A 14529-nucleotide genomic window follows, 5' to 3' on the forward strand; every position below is an offset into this window, starting at 1 on the left:
CCTGCATTGCAGGCGGATTCTTTACTGCCTGAGCCGCAGCCTGGAACTCCCTGCTTTCTCTTTGGTTTTTCTCCTCTTATCAGTTCCATTCAGACTTACTATGACAGTTTACAATGCTACCCATGTTTAGGAGTGGCCATGACTTACAGAATTCTTCCATAAAATTGGGATTTAGAGGAGCAAATGTGTGTGTGCTAAGTTGCAACCCTATGGACTGTAGCCCGCCAGGCTCCTCTGTCCATGGGATTCTCCAGGCAAGAATACTGGAGTGGGTTGCCATGCCCTCCTCCAGGGGATCTTTCTGACCCAGGGATTGAACCCATGTCTATTCTGTCTCCTGCATGGGTTGGCAGATTCTTTTCCACTAGTGCCACCTGGGAAGCAAATACTCCCTCTCATATTAGAGAAGCTACTTTACCAGCTTTCATTTTCTCACCTTTTGGCCTTCTCTTTCAGTTACTGGGTTTCATTAATATATTATTGGGAGAAGAATTGCTGTAACTTCCATTGAGTGTTTTTACATCTTTATTTGTTTTAGGAGAACTCAGCATCTGATCATCCTAATAGAATCCTCTGCCTTATGAGGCAGAGCCAAGCTGCAGAAACTGAAAATGCTGGATAGCTGATTCTCCAGCCTCCTTTGAAACTGGGGCTTAAGCTCATGATACAGGCTCTGCCAGCTTGATTCATCCCCTCCAGATACCTGGTGGGAGCCTTGTGGTCCAAAAATGTAGGGAATGTGTGGAGTCCATCCAGTAAGGATGTCGACAGTGGAGACAGTGTCCTCGGGTTTCCAGGCTGCTGTTTCCTTGTAGCACTTTCCCACCACCCAGTGCCCGCCACCCAGTGCCCGCCACCCAGTGTTCAACATCCAGTGCTCACCACCCAGTGCTCACCACCCAGTGCCCACCACCCAGTGCCCGCCACCCGGTGCCCGCCATCCAGTGCCCGCCACCCGGTGCCCGCCACCCGGTGCTCACGACCCAGTGCTCACCATCCAGTGCCCGCCACCCAGTGCCCACTGATAGGGATGGGGCCCATCAATTACAGAGAGGCATCTTCCCCAGACCCCAGCCATGCATGCTTTGCACCTTCTCTGTCTTTTAAGGTCTTCAAGCCTAGCTTCCCAGATCTCGTGCGGTGTCTGTAAGAAACCCAATATTCTCTTTAATAAATGCCATTTCAAATTAAGTTCACTAGAATTGGTTTCTGTGGCTTTCTACCAAAAGCCACATTGAATAGTTAGCCTCTCTCATAGAATGTGGAAGAACTAATAAAGAGAAATACATAGTGTAACTGGTAGGTGGTCATAAAATGCTCTGAGTTAGGAGTTTACAATTCACCTATTCCATTTCCGGTCAGTCTAAGATGGAAAAGTAGCTTCCAGGCTTGGCTTTAATATCTTCAGAGACCCTGTAGTCATTGTATATTCTAGCCAATTTCTGAGAAGATCTGAGTGTTGAAGAGATGTACCTTATCTTGCAATTCCACTGCCGAGCACGATGCCTGACACGTAGTAGGAGTTCAACAAATACCAGTTGAGTGAATGAACCGTGTGCCCTTCATTGGCTTTAATTTCCCTTTCAGAAATGTGAGGGCTATAGGATATCCTTGACTTTTCAGTGACATCATATGTTCCTCTTCTCTGGGTGCCTTTCTAATGAATGGCTTCTGGAACATAGCACAGGGCACTCTATTTGGTCCAGAGCAAGGTTGTCCTTTTTCCTGCAAAAAAAAAAATAATAATTTATAAGTCAACTTTGTTTCACTGTCAACTCCCACCAGTAACTTCTCAGTTGTACACAAAGGAGGCTGCTTAAGCTCCAGCTCATATGTTCTTGGAGTTGTATCTTTGGCCCTAAATATAATATTCATTTATCTCTATTAAATTCCATTCTGTTAGAATGGCCCATCCTGCTTAATGAGCTCTTTCTGAATCTAATTCTGGCATCAAACATATGGAGTATGTGTGGCTAAAATAAGCAATGTGACAGCCAGGACCTTCTGTGCTCATATAAATAATTCTTTGGTTTACTCTTTAATCACTCTTTGTTTCCATAGCTCATTGCTCATGGGTCAAAGCTGCCTGCCCAGTTGTATTTTTTTTTTTTTCCATCAAAGGCTTCCAAAGAGTCAGCCCAGAGAAGCTGTCCCGTTTCCACCAGCTGGGATGGTCCCTGTTGCTGTCTCCGCCGGCACTGACGGCTGGCCCACAGCAATCAGAGTTCTGCCACTTGCCCTTACAGCACTCACCTACCCGCAGCTCGTGTTGACGACCATTCAGCAGCTCATGCAGCTGTTGCCTGAGGTCATCAGTGTCCACATGTTTTCAGCAGTGTTCTCAAATTGTCTCTCTGCATCTCTCCTTTCTATTTAATGCTGAAGAAGGTTCCTACAGGACGCTGATTAAAATGCCTGAGAAGCAACATGTGACCGCCCTGTCACCTCTGAGTATCCAGCGACACAGAAGGCGTAACTCTTGGGCCTTTTGTTTCCTTCTGGGTTCTGTGGGGTGTTGCTGGTGCTGAATGCTGTCTGTCACACTCCCGAAGAACGTGTCAGCCCTGAGTCACGTTCAGCTTCGTGTTCAGTGAATGTAGTAGGTTGTGGAGCCACATTCAGGCAAAGCTCCCCGGTTCACCTTCCCTGATGCAGCTCGGGTTGCTTGCAGGCCCTGGCATCGACCAGCTTGTAGACTCGGGCTTCTCCCCGCCCACGGGAGGGGCAGTACCAGCAGCGTGGTCGTGGTGTCTGCGGGGTGAGTGGCCTTCGGATAGCGGGTCACATGGCTGATCGAATGGCTGATTGTAGGATTCTCCTGACATTCGTAGACTACTGAGAATTTCTTTCAAAGGACTGGATTCATCGTTATCCCAATCTCCAGATCTGTGTTTATGCTTAAAAAAGGTATGAAGTAGATCCAACAAAATAGAAACTGTTGTGGAACTCTGCTTTACTCCATCCCTCATGATCATGGAAAGGTTAAGTGGACTTTTAAAGATGTGTGGATTTTTATAAGCAGATGAACTTGTCAAGACCCTAGAATCCAACTCCAAATGATATCACACACCTTGGATAAAAGTGACAGACCCAGAATAGAGACTTTGATCTTATCCCCTGTCTGTTTTCTGTCTGGGTTATGCAGCCATCATCAGATTCTTTGTATCATAAATCAAATAAAAGCTACATAAACTGTAATTCTGCGAGACCACAGAATTGGGTGAGATTGGGCAGTAGCTAGACTAGTCAGATGTTACAACAGTAGTGAATTCTCTTGGAGGCCCCTGGCAACAACTGACTTCCTCAGGTTCCCTTGGGAAGGTGATTCAGAGGAATTGAAGTGCCTGAGAGATAGGTGGTTTCTGCTGCATCTTCCTGGTACCCTCATGGCTTGGAAGTTCTTCATTAATGTCTCTCTTTTATCCCCTTCTCTGTCATTTCCAATGTGGCGTGTTTGCTCCACCCTTGGGAAAGAAGCAACATCTTTGTGGCCTGTGGATTTCGGGTGAAAATTGACCATGAACCTGCCGTGTTACTTTTCATGCAGTGCTTCCATCCCCGTCTGGCTCAGAGTTGCTCAGTTAGGATGCTGTTGACTGACTCACACACCCTGGCCACACACAGCCCCAAAACCTCTGGGTCACCTTGTCAAGAATGGGTCTACTGTGTGGATAAATTAGTCTCCACTAAATCATATTTTTGTGTCTTTGGATAAAAACATAATATGTACATTACTAGTTGATTTTTAGAAGTGGTCTCTATAACATGGCATGTAAGAAACATAAATCAGTGGAGGAACTCAGATATTTCCCAGTGTCTCTAAATCATACTTTTATTTATTTAAGATACTTTATTTGGAGGCTAAAGGATTAGGGTTAGGGTTGTGTGAATTCTTTCCTGAATTTTTTTTTAAGTGAAGACAAAATAAATAGAACAGTCTGACTCTAATGTTTATACAGTTTAAATCAGTCATCAGCTAACTTCATAGCCCATGAGAAAATAGTATATTTACACTGAAATAGTCATCTCCATAGCACAAAAGTGTTACTTTTACTCTGAAATAGTTATCCTTTTAGCACAAGATACATTTTTAACTTTTTTTGTCTGAAATAGGCAATTTTACCCTTTTTTTGCCTCTAAAAAAGGAGCAAAAGCTCCTTTTTGAAAGACAAAAACATCCCCGTTTTTAAAAGCTTACTTCTTCTCAACCTCTGTTATTACCTGCAAAAATCAATGACCACAGTAAACGAACAGCAGAGTCTTTATTGAGCAAGGTAGATGGATTCGTTTTGAATTCTGTGGTTCCATTTCCTTTGCAGAAAAAAATCTGTTGAGATTTTTATTGAGTATTTCCATTTAAAACTATTTATTTTAATAAAAAATCCTGGTTATAATATTCATTGGCCAAACTAGCATCGTTAGATGATAGAAGTGGTTAGAATAGAGCACAGTGTAGTGACCACAGGGCTCTTTTTAATTGCCATCAGAACTACTTAAAAGAAGGACACAAAGAGGAAACCTTTGGTATCCAGCACAGAAATTTAATTTAGACCAGAAAACTGAGTACGTTTTATCACAATCTCATTTAGTTCCTTTCCTTTCATGAGGCTTTTGCTTTTGGCATGCTGACACACCAAAAAGGTCTCAGAGATCCCTTTTATGCTTGTAAAATATTGTCTTGTACTCAGCTGTTACACAGGGTGAAGAGCATAAGGGATGATTCGAGACTGTGGACGTTCCCTGCCTAAGTACTTTAGGCCAGTGTCAGGACCACAGAACCGTGGTACCCGGGCCAGAGTAATGATGCATAAACATGGCTAGATGTCAAAACGTTAAATGAGGGAGTCTTGGGGAGGATGGGGGATAGAGGAAGCCTTCAAAAGCTAGGCAGTGAAGAAAGAAGTGGACCATTGTGAGGAACAAAACAGCTTTCAGAGTCTGTGACAGTCCTCACTTTAAGAGAACAGGAGAGCTTAATAAAAAGGTGGCAGATGGGAAATGTTGACAAGAAAATAGGTCATAAAAGGATTTATGAGCAACTTGCAAAGTTTTCTTAAAAATTGTATTAAACAGAAAGGTAGTAAAACTCTAAAAAGCAAGGGAATGACAGACACACCATTTGGGATGGGGAAGGGTGGGTGATGAGGTGAGGAGCACAGTGGACCTGAAAATATATTTTATTTCTGTATCTGAAGCTGTTTGGATATACAAATAGGCATTTTACTGTTACTCTTTAAAGCATGCGTATGTGTTATGAACACACTTTTGTATGTGTTTATATATATAGAGATAGATAGATAGGTATTTATTTATGGCTGCATTGGGTCTGGCTGTCTAGTTGCAGCAAGCAGGGGCTGCTCTCTAGTTGCGGTGCTCGGACTTCTCATCTCAGGGGCTTCTCTGGTTGCAGAGCATGGGCTCTGGGTGCATGGGTTTCAGTTGGTGCAGTACATGGGCTCTAGAGCTCAGGTCAGGAGTTGTGATGCTCGGGCTTAATTGCCCCGCGGCATGTGGGATCTTCCCGGCGTGCGTGCTGACTCACTTCAGTTGTGTCCGACTCTCTGAGATCACATGGACTGTAGCCCACCAGGCTCCTCTGTCCATGGGATTCTCCAGGCAAGAATACTGGAGTGGGTTGCCATTTCCTTCTCCAGGGATCTTCCCAGACCAGGGTCAAACTCGTGTCCCCTGTATTGGCAGGTGGATTCTTAATGACTGGACCCCCAGGCAGGTCCTGTATGACATATTTTGAAGTAAAACATTTAAGAAAGAGAACAAGGAGTGGGTTAAGGACCCAGGAGCCTAAGATTTATAACAGTGCCAAGAATACACTTGAGGATTTCAAAGTAATAATGATGACCTTACATCTTGTCTTTGGAGCCAGGCCCTTTTCAGTCACTTTTCAATGTAATACATATAATACACTGACCTCTGTAACATGTTATTGCCATGATCAGTTTTTAGAAGTTAAAAAAAAATTTTTTTGACACTGCTGAGTCTTCATTGTGGCATGTGGGATCTAGTTCCCTGGCCAGGGATTGAACCCAGGCCCCCTGCATTGGGAGCACAGAATCTTAACCACTGGACCACCAGGGAAGTCCTGCTATGGCATGGCCATTTATACAGAGGTGGGAACTAAGACGCGCAGTGTGACTACAGTGCAAATCCAGGCATGCTCTTGGCCTCTTTTCTGTACCACCTACATAGTAGTAAACTAAATAAAACCTGTATTGGCTCTTGGAAAAGATAAAATTGTCTTTTTTTTTTTAATGTTATGAAGTATGGTTTATTTACAGTGTCGTTTTTCTTCTGTACGGCAAAGTGACTCAGTTATACGTATTTTGATGATGGCCTTTGTGACCGATGTGAGGCGATACCTCATTGTAGTCTCGATTTGCATTTCCCTAATAATTAGTGATGTTGAGAATCATTCTCGTGCCTGTTGACCATCTGTATGTCTCAAACTGTCTTTTGAATCAGAGAGGTACAAAACTACAAACGAAACGAATCAGCAGCAGCATTGATTTTGGAGCTGTTGACCAAAACCCATCATTTAACTGGCAAATTGCTGAAAGCCTGGTGACCAGTTGAGTTGTTTCCATCAGGAATTTAATGAATTAATATTTATGAGTCATTTCTGGAAGAGGCCAGCCAGTGAATATCATTAAAGGAGACACTCACTGAGTGCAAAATGCCAGGCAACACGTGGAGAGGTGGGGATGTGGTTTCCATAGGGAATATCTTGACTAACCCAGAAGCCACAGTTTTGAGAGAAGATATAAATTTGTTAATAGAGAGAAGCCATTGAAAAATTCACTTAGATTATCAGAAGGCCTTTAAAAACACTCTGTACCAAGATTACTAAAACAAACAAAAAACAGAAAAATAAAACTGAGCTTTCATGTGATTAAAGGTGGAGACGTGGAAGGAAGAAAAAGCAATGTTTTGAAGTAGGTAGAAAATGATCATATAGAAAACAAAGGATAAGCAGGTATATTTCTGGATGATGATAGATAATCATGTAACTCCGCTAGGATTATCCTCAGTATTAGCTTGGGATCTAGTTAGTTACCATATTCCTAAGTATGCAAGTATATTACAAACTTGGTTGTAATATGAGAATTTCCCAGGGAACTTGTTAAAAATGTAAATTCCTGGATCCTACCCCAGAGATTCTGATTCAGTAAGTCTGGAACTGGCCCAGTAATTGGTAATTTTAACAAAAGTTCTAGATGATTGTGCTGTGGATGGTTTCTGACCATGTTCCTCCCCTCACTGCCCCCCAACAGTTCATACTAAAAATGATATGATTCTAGAAAACAGGGTGCAGAGTAACATGTTTGCAGATTCACAATTCTTCTGAAGAACAGCGCGGTCAGGAAAACTCCCAGGAGAATCTTCAAAGACTGAGTGGGCAGTAAAGAGAGACATTAGCTTTACTGTAGGCAAGTGTAAGATAATGACAATATAGGAAAGCAACCCAATCTCAATCTAACACTGTATTTAGGATGTGGGAAATGCAGAGCTACAATATTTTATTCTGGAGATTATTTCAGAATATAATTTAACACAGATATATTCATAAAGGATGAAACCTCACATTTTTAAATTTTTTAAACATTTTATTGACTTTATCTTTACAGAGATGTTTAAAGTGTAAACATTTTAAAGTGTAAAATTTTCCTTTAAGGAAAATTGAGGGGAAAGCAGAGAGAGATGTGCCATATAATCCCAGCTTCCCAGGTGGCTCAGTGGTAAAGAATCTGCCAGTGCAGGAGACACAGGAGACACTATCCACCCCTGGGTCGGGAAGATCCCCTGGAGGAGGGCATGGCAACCCACTCCAGTATTCTTGCCTGGAGAATCCCATGGACAGAGGAGCCTGGTGGTCTACAGTCCACGAAGTCGCAAAGAGTCAAACACAACTGAAACGCCTGGGCACACACATACTAATGTTACATTTCTATATCTTAATGTTTTTTATGCTTAAAAATAACAACATGTATTCACCCTAGTTTAGTTTGCTAATGAGCTGTTGACAGAATGGCTTGGCAAAACCTCTAAATTCTTGGAAGTAAAGCAAGCACAGTAAAATAAAAAGGCCCTGTGGTTCAAAAATCCAAGAATGCAGTGATTATATTAAACAATTTCTAACTGTTACAAAGAAAAACTAAATAATACAGAATCATTTGATAATCAGCATAGTTATTTTAGGATTAAAAATTATTCAGTCTTATTAACAAACTGTGACAATTGATCACAGTTAATGCAAATAAGTAGGATGCAGTATTATGTACTGATTCGATCAATTGTGCTTGTAAATGAGTGACAGGAACAGTTTGCAAACGAGCTCCCAAACAGAGTCACCAATTATGATTACTCACTTATTTAGAATCAAAGAAGATTAGTTTCACAGTTTTCCCCTTCAGAAGCTAAATATTCATGTGGACAATCTTGAAATCTATGTACATAGGTCCCTCTCCAAATAATTTAATAATAAGTAAAGATAAAAATTAGAGTCCTATTAATTAGTCTCTGATTCCTTCTAGGAAAAGACTGAAGAATTTAAAGAGATGGACTCAATAAAAACAGAGCGCATTAATTTCTAGCAGAATTTCAATACAAGAGGCAAAAGTGATAGGAGGCTGGGAGCTATAACTAATGTATATGTGTTTATGTGAATTGGGTATATGGAGTTTTTTCTCTGATAAACAGTTGTAGTTACAAACTTGTCATGTTTTCTTGTTCTGCCCAAAGTTGTTGTTCTGGTTCTCTTTATGTTATTACTCTTTGGCTACATGAGATTTAAAGAGTTGCTAAACACAGTCAAGATTGCTAAGAAGTCAGGAAATAAAAGCATTAGACAAAAGCAAAAGAGGTGAGTGTGAAGTGAAAGTTTTGGGAAAGAGTTTTATGAGACCACATAGCTTTCTGTGCAACATGAATGCCCCTGGCCATATGTATCAATAACTTCTTTGCTGGCTGATTTGTAGACGTAACTCAAGGGCAGTGTACCCTTGCGGACTGCTGGAAGTCACTGAGTACCTCACATCTAGCCTTGTACAGTTTTTTGCATTTGTGAGGTTACAGTTACAACTTCATTTCCAGAGAACTTAAATGTTTAAGAGATGTTCCTACTGTCTGACTTCCTTTGAGCTCTCCCTAAACTATTCATCAAGTTGTTTAAATATGTTTTGTTATTTTTTTTTGCATACTTATATTTTATTACAAAAACATACACTTAAAATAATTAACTAAAACTACTAATTAAAAATCAGAAATGGGTAAATAAATATTTGTTCCATGGAGCAGATTGTAAATAATAGCCAGACAAGCCAGGCCATTATAAAAATAATAATATGTTTTGTTATTTTTTTAAAAAGTCTTCTAGATACAAAAGTAACTTTAGCATTTAAAATATACTCACCAGACCCCAGCCTTTTGAGGTAATAGAGACTTATCTCAGAGAGATTGCAGGTTCAGTTCAGAAAGCAAGTCACCTGATTTTTTTTTTTTTTTTTGGTTTATCAGTGCATATAAAAGATATATTTACACTATCCTGTAGTCTATTAAGTTTGTGATAGCATTATTTCTAAAAACAAACAAGCAGTGTTTTATGCCTTAATTTAAAAATACTTTCTTGCTTAAAAAAAAGCCATCATCTGAGTCTTCAGCGAGTTGTAATATTTTGCAATAGTAATATCAAAGATCACTGATCACAGCTTAACATAACAAATATAATAATTGTGAAAAAGTTTGAAATATTTTGAGAATTACCAAAATGTGACACAGACACATGAAGTGAGCAAATGCTGTTGGAAAAAATGATGTTCATGGGTTTGCTCAACTCAGGACTGACACGGACCTTCAATTTGTAAAAAATCACTCTATCTATAAAGCAAAGAAAAGTGAAGTGCCATAGAACAAGGCATTTATATTCTGATTTTTACATGTGAATTAAAAGTGCTATTCAGTCATCAAGAATTAGGTTCCCACTGTATCCCAAAGATACTTTGTGAAACTGTTAAGTTGAATGAAACACCTTTTTAATTCCTTTGAAACCCCAAGGATTTCTGTTGTAAATTTTTAATTCTCTAGGCCTTTATAAATTTTGTAAATTTTACCAGGCATTGGAATTGGCTTCTAAGATGAATTATGAACTGAAATACAACCAGTGAACTTCAGGCTGCTTTTCTGTCTCACCAGTTGAACTATTTATCACAAATGCTTTGCTCAATTTGATGGACACACATCTCTGCAGTGCTGGCCGCCACTGTGTTAGGTGCACCAGGCATGTCCTCAGGCGGATGCTGGAAGGCTTATGCTCATTTGCACTCTGTCTCTCTGATTGAGATGAAGTCGCTTCTCTAGTGGTGAGTGCTTTGGGTTATATAGCAGGGTGCATCGTCTGTTACTGACAATGGAAATAACAGCTTTGTAGATGTCATTTTTTAAAAAATATTTTTTGTGAACCACTTTTAAAGTCTTTGTTGAATGTTTTACAATATTGCTTCTGTTTTATGTTTTAGTTTTCTGGCCATGGGGCACGTGAGAGCTTAGCTCCTTGAGCAGAGATCAAACCCTCAACCCCCCTACATTGGAACTCGAAGTCTTAGCCACTGAACCTCCAGGGAAAGTCCCACTGCAGATGTCATTTTAAAAGTTAGGTTGAAAAGTTTAGGTCTCCGACTTACTGTGGGAGACGAGGTAGGCTGTGCTGATGTTAATCTTCTTCTAATGCCTTTCTCAAAAAGCGCATTGGCAGTGTTCACTCACTGTCCTCCCTTTGGTCCTGGGCTTCCCACTCTGTGACTGTCCTTCTGTCTTCTGCCTCTGCAACAATTTTCCTGTAGACGACTGTAGAACACTCCTTCTATTCTTTAAAGTTTAAGGCACTTCTCTAAGAATCTCTTATTGATGAGACAAGAAAGCTAGCTTGACCCTAAACATACATTGGGTTTCCCTGATGACTCAGACAGTAAAGAATCTGATTGCAATGCAGGAGGCCTGGGTTTGGTCCCTGGGTCAGGAAGATCGCTTGGAGAAGGGAATGGCTAGCCACTCCAGTATTCTTGCCTGGAGTATTCCATGGATAGAGAAACCTGGTGGGCTATAGTCAATGGGGTCACAAAGAGTCGGACACAACTGAGCAACTAATACACTTAAACATACATTGCTCATTTCTTAAGCTTGAAAAGTCAACTCAGTTTGGTCCACAGAAATATCTGAATACTGATGTATGGCATGGAATAGTAGTTGAGAATGCGTTCTTGGCCTGCAAAGTTGGGTTTGGACTATGGTCCTGCCACATGCTAGTCTTGTGACACTGGGGAAGTTCCTCTTTTACAAAATGTGATAATAGTGGTATCCACTTTGTAAAACTGTGATGATTGGAATAGATGATGAATATAAAGCACAGCGCCTGGCAAGTTAAGACACTCAATGAAGTTGGCTATTATTTCTGAGACTGTGAGATCAATATGCAGAGACCAATAGACTTAAAACAAGTGTGTGTTCATTAAGTTATATGTAGTCACCTCCATGTTCCTTTTTCTAGAAGTTGACTTTAATCTTCCTCACTATATTGTCTACTCCATCAGAAGAGTGAAATGAATATTATGATTCTAGGTATAATTCGAGAAGCTGTAAACACCAAGGAATTCAACAGAAAAAAAAGGAACCTGTTTTAGAAACCATTGGGTTGAAGTAGAAAATGCAAGCAGGGTGATTTTTTTGTAACCTGCTGTAGAGCCATATGGTTGCTGAATGTGTTGATGCTGGTTTTAAGATTCCTGAGTATTTTAAACTTGAAATGTTATTTTTTTAATGATTTCAAACATCATTTCTTTCAGGGCCTTTTCCCAATGTTGTCATCACATTGAACAGATGGCGTGATGGCATGTACATTTGCATTCTGTAATCCTGCCATGTTATTTGCAAAATTTCTTATCACAAACCTGTGATTCTTTTTCTACCTTTTCAGTATGGCTGCAGTGAAACGGTAAATAGGTTCTTTCCTAGAGTGCTGGGGATGTGGTAGAAATTGGGACCGCGTGTTGCTGTTTCTTTTCAGTTTTATGTGATTGTATTTTGGGATTTTATACCTACTGTTATTAGTACACACTCTCATCTCAAACTGCCCCTTTCACCCAAAGGACTAAAAGTCCTCATTATACCTTTATGATATGAGTAAAAATACAGTAGTATCCGTGCTGAGAGGAATCTTAATGGTTACACGTCACCCTTTCATGCCATTATGTTGACTTTTCTCATTGCTATCCGAAATTGTCCTATTGGTTTATTGCTCTGTTTTGCCAGAGGATGGAATAAGCTCCATGAGACTCAGGACCCTGTCTGTTTCCTTGGTCCACATTGATCACGTGTGGACAAATGTATGAGTGAAGTCATTGATAAGGGACCTTCTAGATACTGTCCCTGAACATAATTGCTTTTCTAGTCTTCTTAGCTTTTATTTTATTCAAGTCTGTTTGCAAAAGGGTTTGTCCAAAAGTGATATCTTCATAATCTTCCTTGTTCTTTATGCTTTTAAAAAATAATATATGATTTTTTTTTAATAAAAATGTGTGTATATAAAGAGTCCCTCAGGAGACGTTTCAAAAAATTTTATTTGGCTGCTCCAGGTCTTAGTTGCAGCATGTGGGATCTAGTTCCCCCACCTGGATGGAACCTGGACCCCGTGCATTGAGAGCACTGAGTCTTAACCCCGGACCACCAGAGGAGTCCTCAGAGACTTTTTTTAACTTGAGGGGCACAATGGGATTAGTGCCAGCATCAAGGCATCCTCCTGCTTCTCAGATCGAAAAGACACAGGACACCAGAAAGGCTGTATTGATCAGAGCTGCCCCAAGGCCTGTCCTTTCAAAGGCATGTGATGATGAAAAGTACACCCCCGCCCGCCCCCCCCCCCAACCACCGCCGCCGCCATGTCTCTATTAAGGTCCTTAGATTTTTCTCTTTTTTAAAAAATTATTAATTAATTAACTTTATTTTCGGCTGTTCTGGGTCTTCCTTGCTGTGCACGGGCTTTCTCTAATTTCAACAAGTGGGGTCTACTCTCTAGTTGCTCGCGGGATTCTCATCGCAGCGGCTTCTCTCTGGAGCGCGGGCTCTAGAGCATGCAGGCTCCAGTAGTTGCAGCAAGGGCTCAGTGGTTGTGGCTAGCTGTGGAATCTTCCCAGACCAGGGGTCGAACCTGTGTTCCCTGCATTGGCAGGCAGATTCTTAACCTCTGGACCACCAGAGAAGTCCTGATTTTTCTCTTTTTAAATAAGGTCTGCTGAGGGACCTGTGTGGCCCAGGGGGTCCATGCCGTGGGCTGCACTGTCTGACAACTGGCTTACTGTCCATGCGAATCTGGATTTGCCCAGCCCGTGGCCTGCACTGAATGTCTCCCTGACTTCAGGCTAGGGATCTTTCTAAGGTTCATACAAACTGAGCCGCACATATAGAACAAATAGAGGAAACACTTAATATTGACGGTGACTCTTTGCTGTGTCTAGAAGAGGACCGTTGCCTCTAATTATTGCCAAGTGTTGGCAGGTTCTTTGTCAGAAGATTAATAGATTTTATCAGCTCAGAGATACACTGAGAGGTGAGGGGACACTTTGATTACTTCACCGTGTGTCTGGAAAGTGTTTTGGGCTTCACTGAGTAGGTTTCTATAGATGTTAGAGTTTCTGTGAAAAGGCAGCGGAGCTTCATCTCTGCTGAATGAAAACTTTGATTTTTCTGAAGCCAGAATGACAAACGTGAGCGTCTTTGTACTGTGCATTTATACTTCCCGCTTCTGAACCTAGATTTTGCCCGTGGAAGCCCCCCCTGATGCTGAGTAGGAGATTAAGTCCTGTCCGAGATCAGCTCCACAGCCCAAATGCAGGAAAAAACCTAAATGGGAAAAGAATTTGAAAAAGAATAGATATATGTATATATATAACTGGATCACTTTGCTGTAACACAGCATCAAAAGTAAATCAACTATATTCCAATATAAAATAAAAATTAAGGGGGTTTCCATGTGGTTCAGTGGTTCAGAATTTGCCTTCCAATGCAGGTGGTTCAGATCCAATCCCTGGTCAGGGATATAAGATCCCACATGCCTCAAGGCCAAAAAACCCAAGCAAAAAACAGAAGCAATATTGTAACAAATTCAATAAAGACTTTAAAAATGGTCCACATCAAAAAAATCTTTTAAAAAATTTCCCTTGGCTTTCACAATACACAGAATATATTCTGTGAAACATTTATTCAGGTGAGATTTGAGGAACCAAAAAGAGAAGACAAAAAGTCAGCTTCTACAGTTGAGTCTTTCCCAACATGGTAGAGTTCATTACGTTCAGTGAAGGTATTAATGTATGGCTTCGCTAAACTTCCTCCCTCACTTTGGAAAATCTCACCTGTCTTAGCAGGAAGCTTTATTTATAATGTATTTTCTAAGGCAGGGCTTTGTGTTGTAGGGTTAAGGAACACTGCCTAAGTGTAGTATTTTCCTCAGTAATGAGTTTATCCCTC

At 40.8% G+C, this 14529-nt stretch overlaps 1 protein-coding gene and 1 non-coding gene across 7 annotated transcripts in view; one reads left to right on the forward strand and one right to left on the reverse strand.

Moving 5' to 3' along the window:
• Window positions 1-14529, forward strand: part of LOC122441418 (AF4/FMR2 family member 3-like) — a 316863-nt gene that overhangs the window by 286112 nt on the left and 16222 nt on the right. The window lies entirely within an intron of this gene.
• TRNAG-CCC lies at window positions 6024-6096 on the reverse strand. Its single transcript has one exon. It is a non-coding gene; the product is annotated as a tRNA-Gly (tRNA).

Source organism: Cervus canadensis, chromosome 5 (genome assembly GCF_019320065.1).
Source record: "Cervus canadensis isolate Bull #8, Minnesota chromosome 5, ASM1932006v1, whole genome shotgun sequence".
Taxonomy (NCBI): Eukaryota; Metazoa; Chordata; class Mammalia; order Artiodactyla; family Cervidae; genus Cervus; species Cervus canadensis.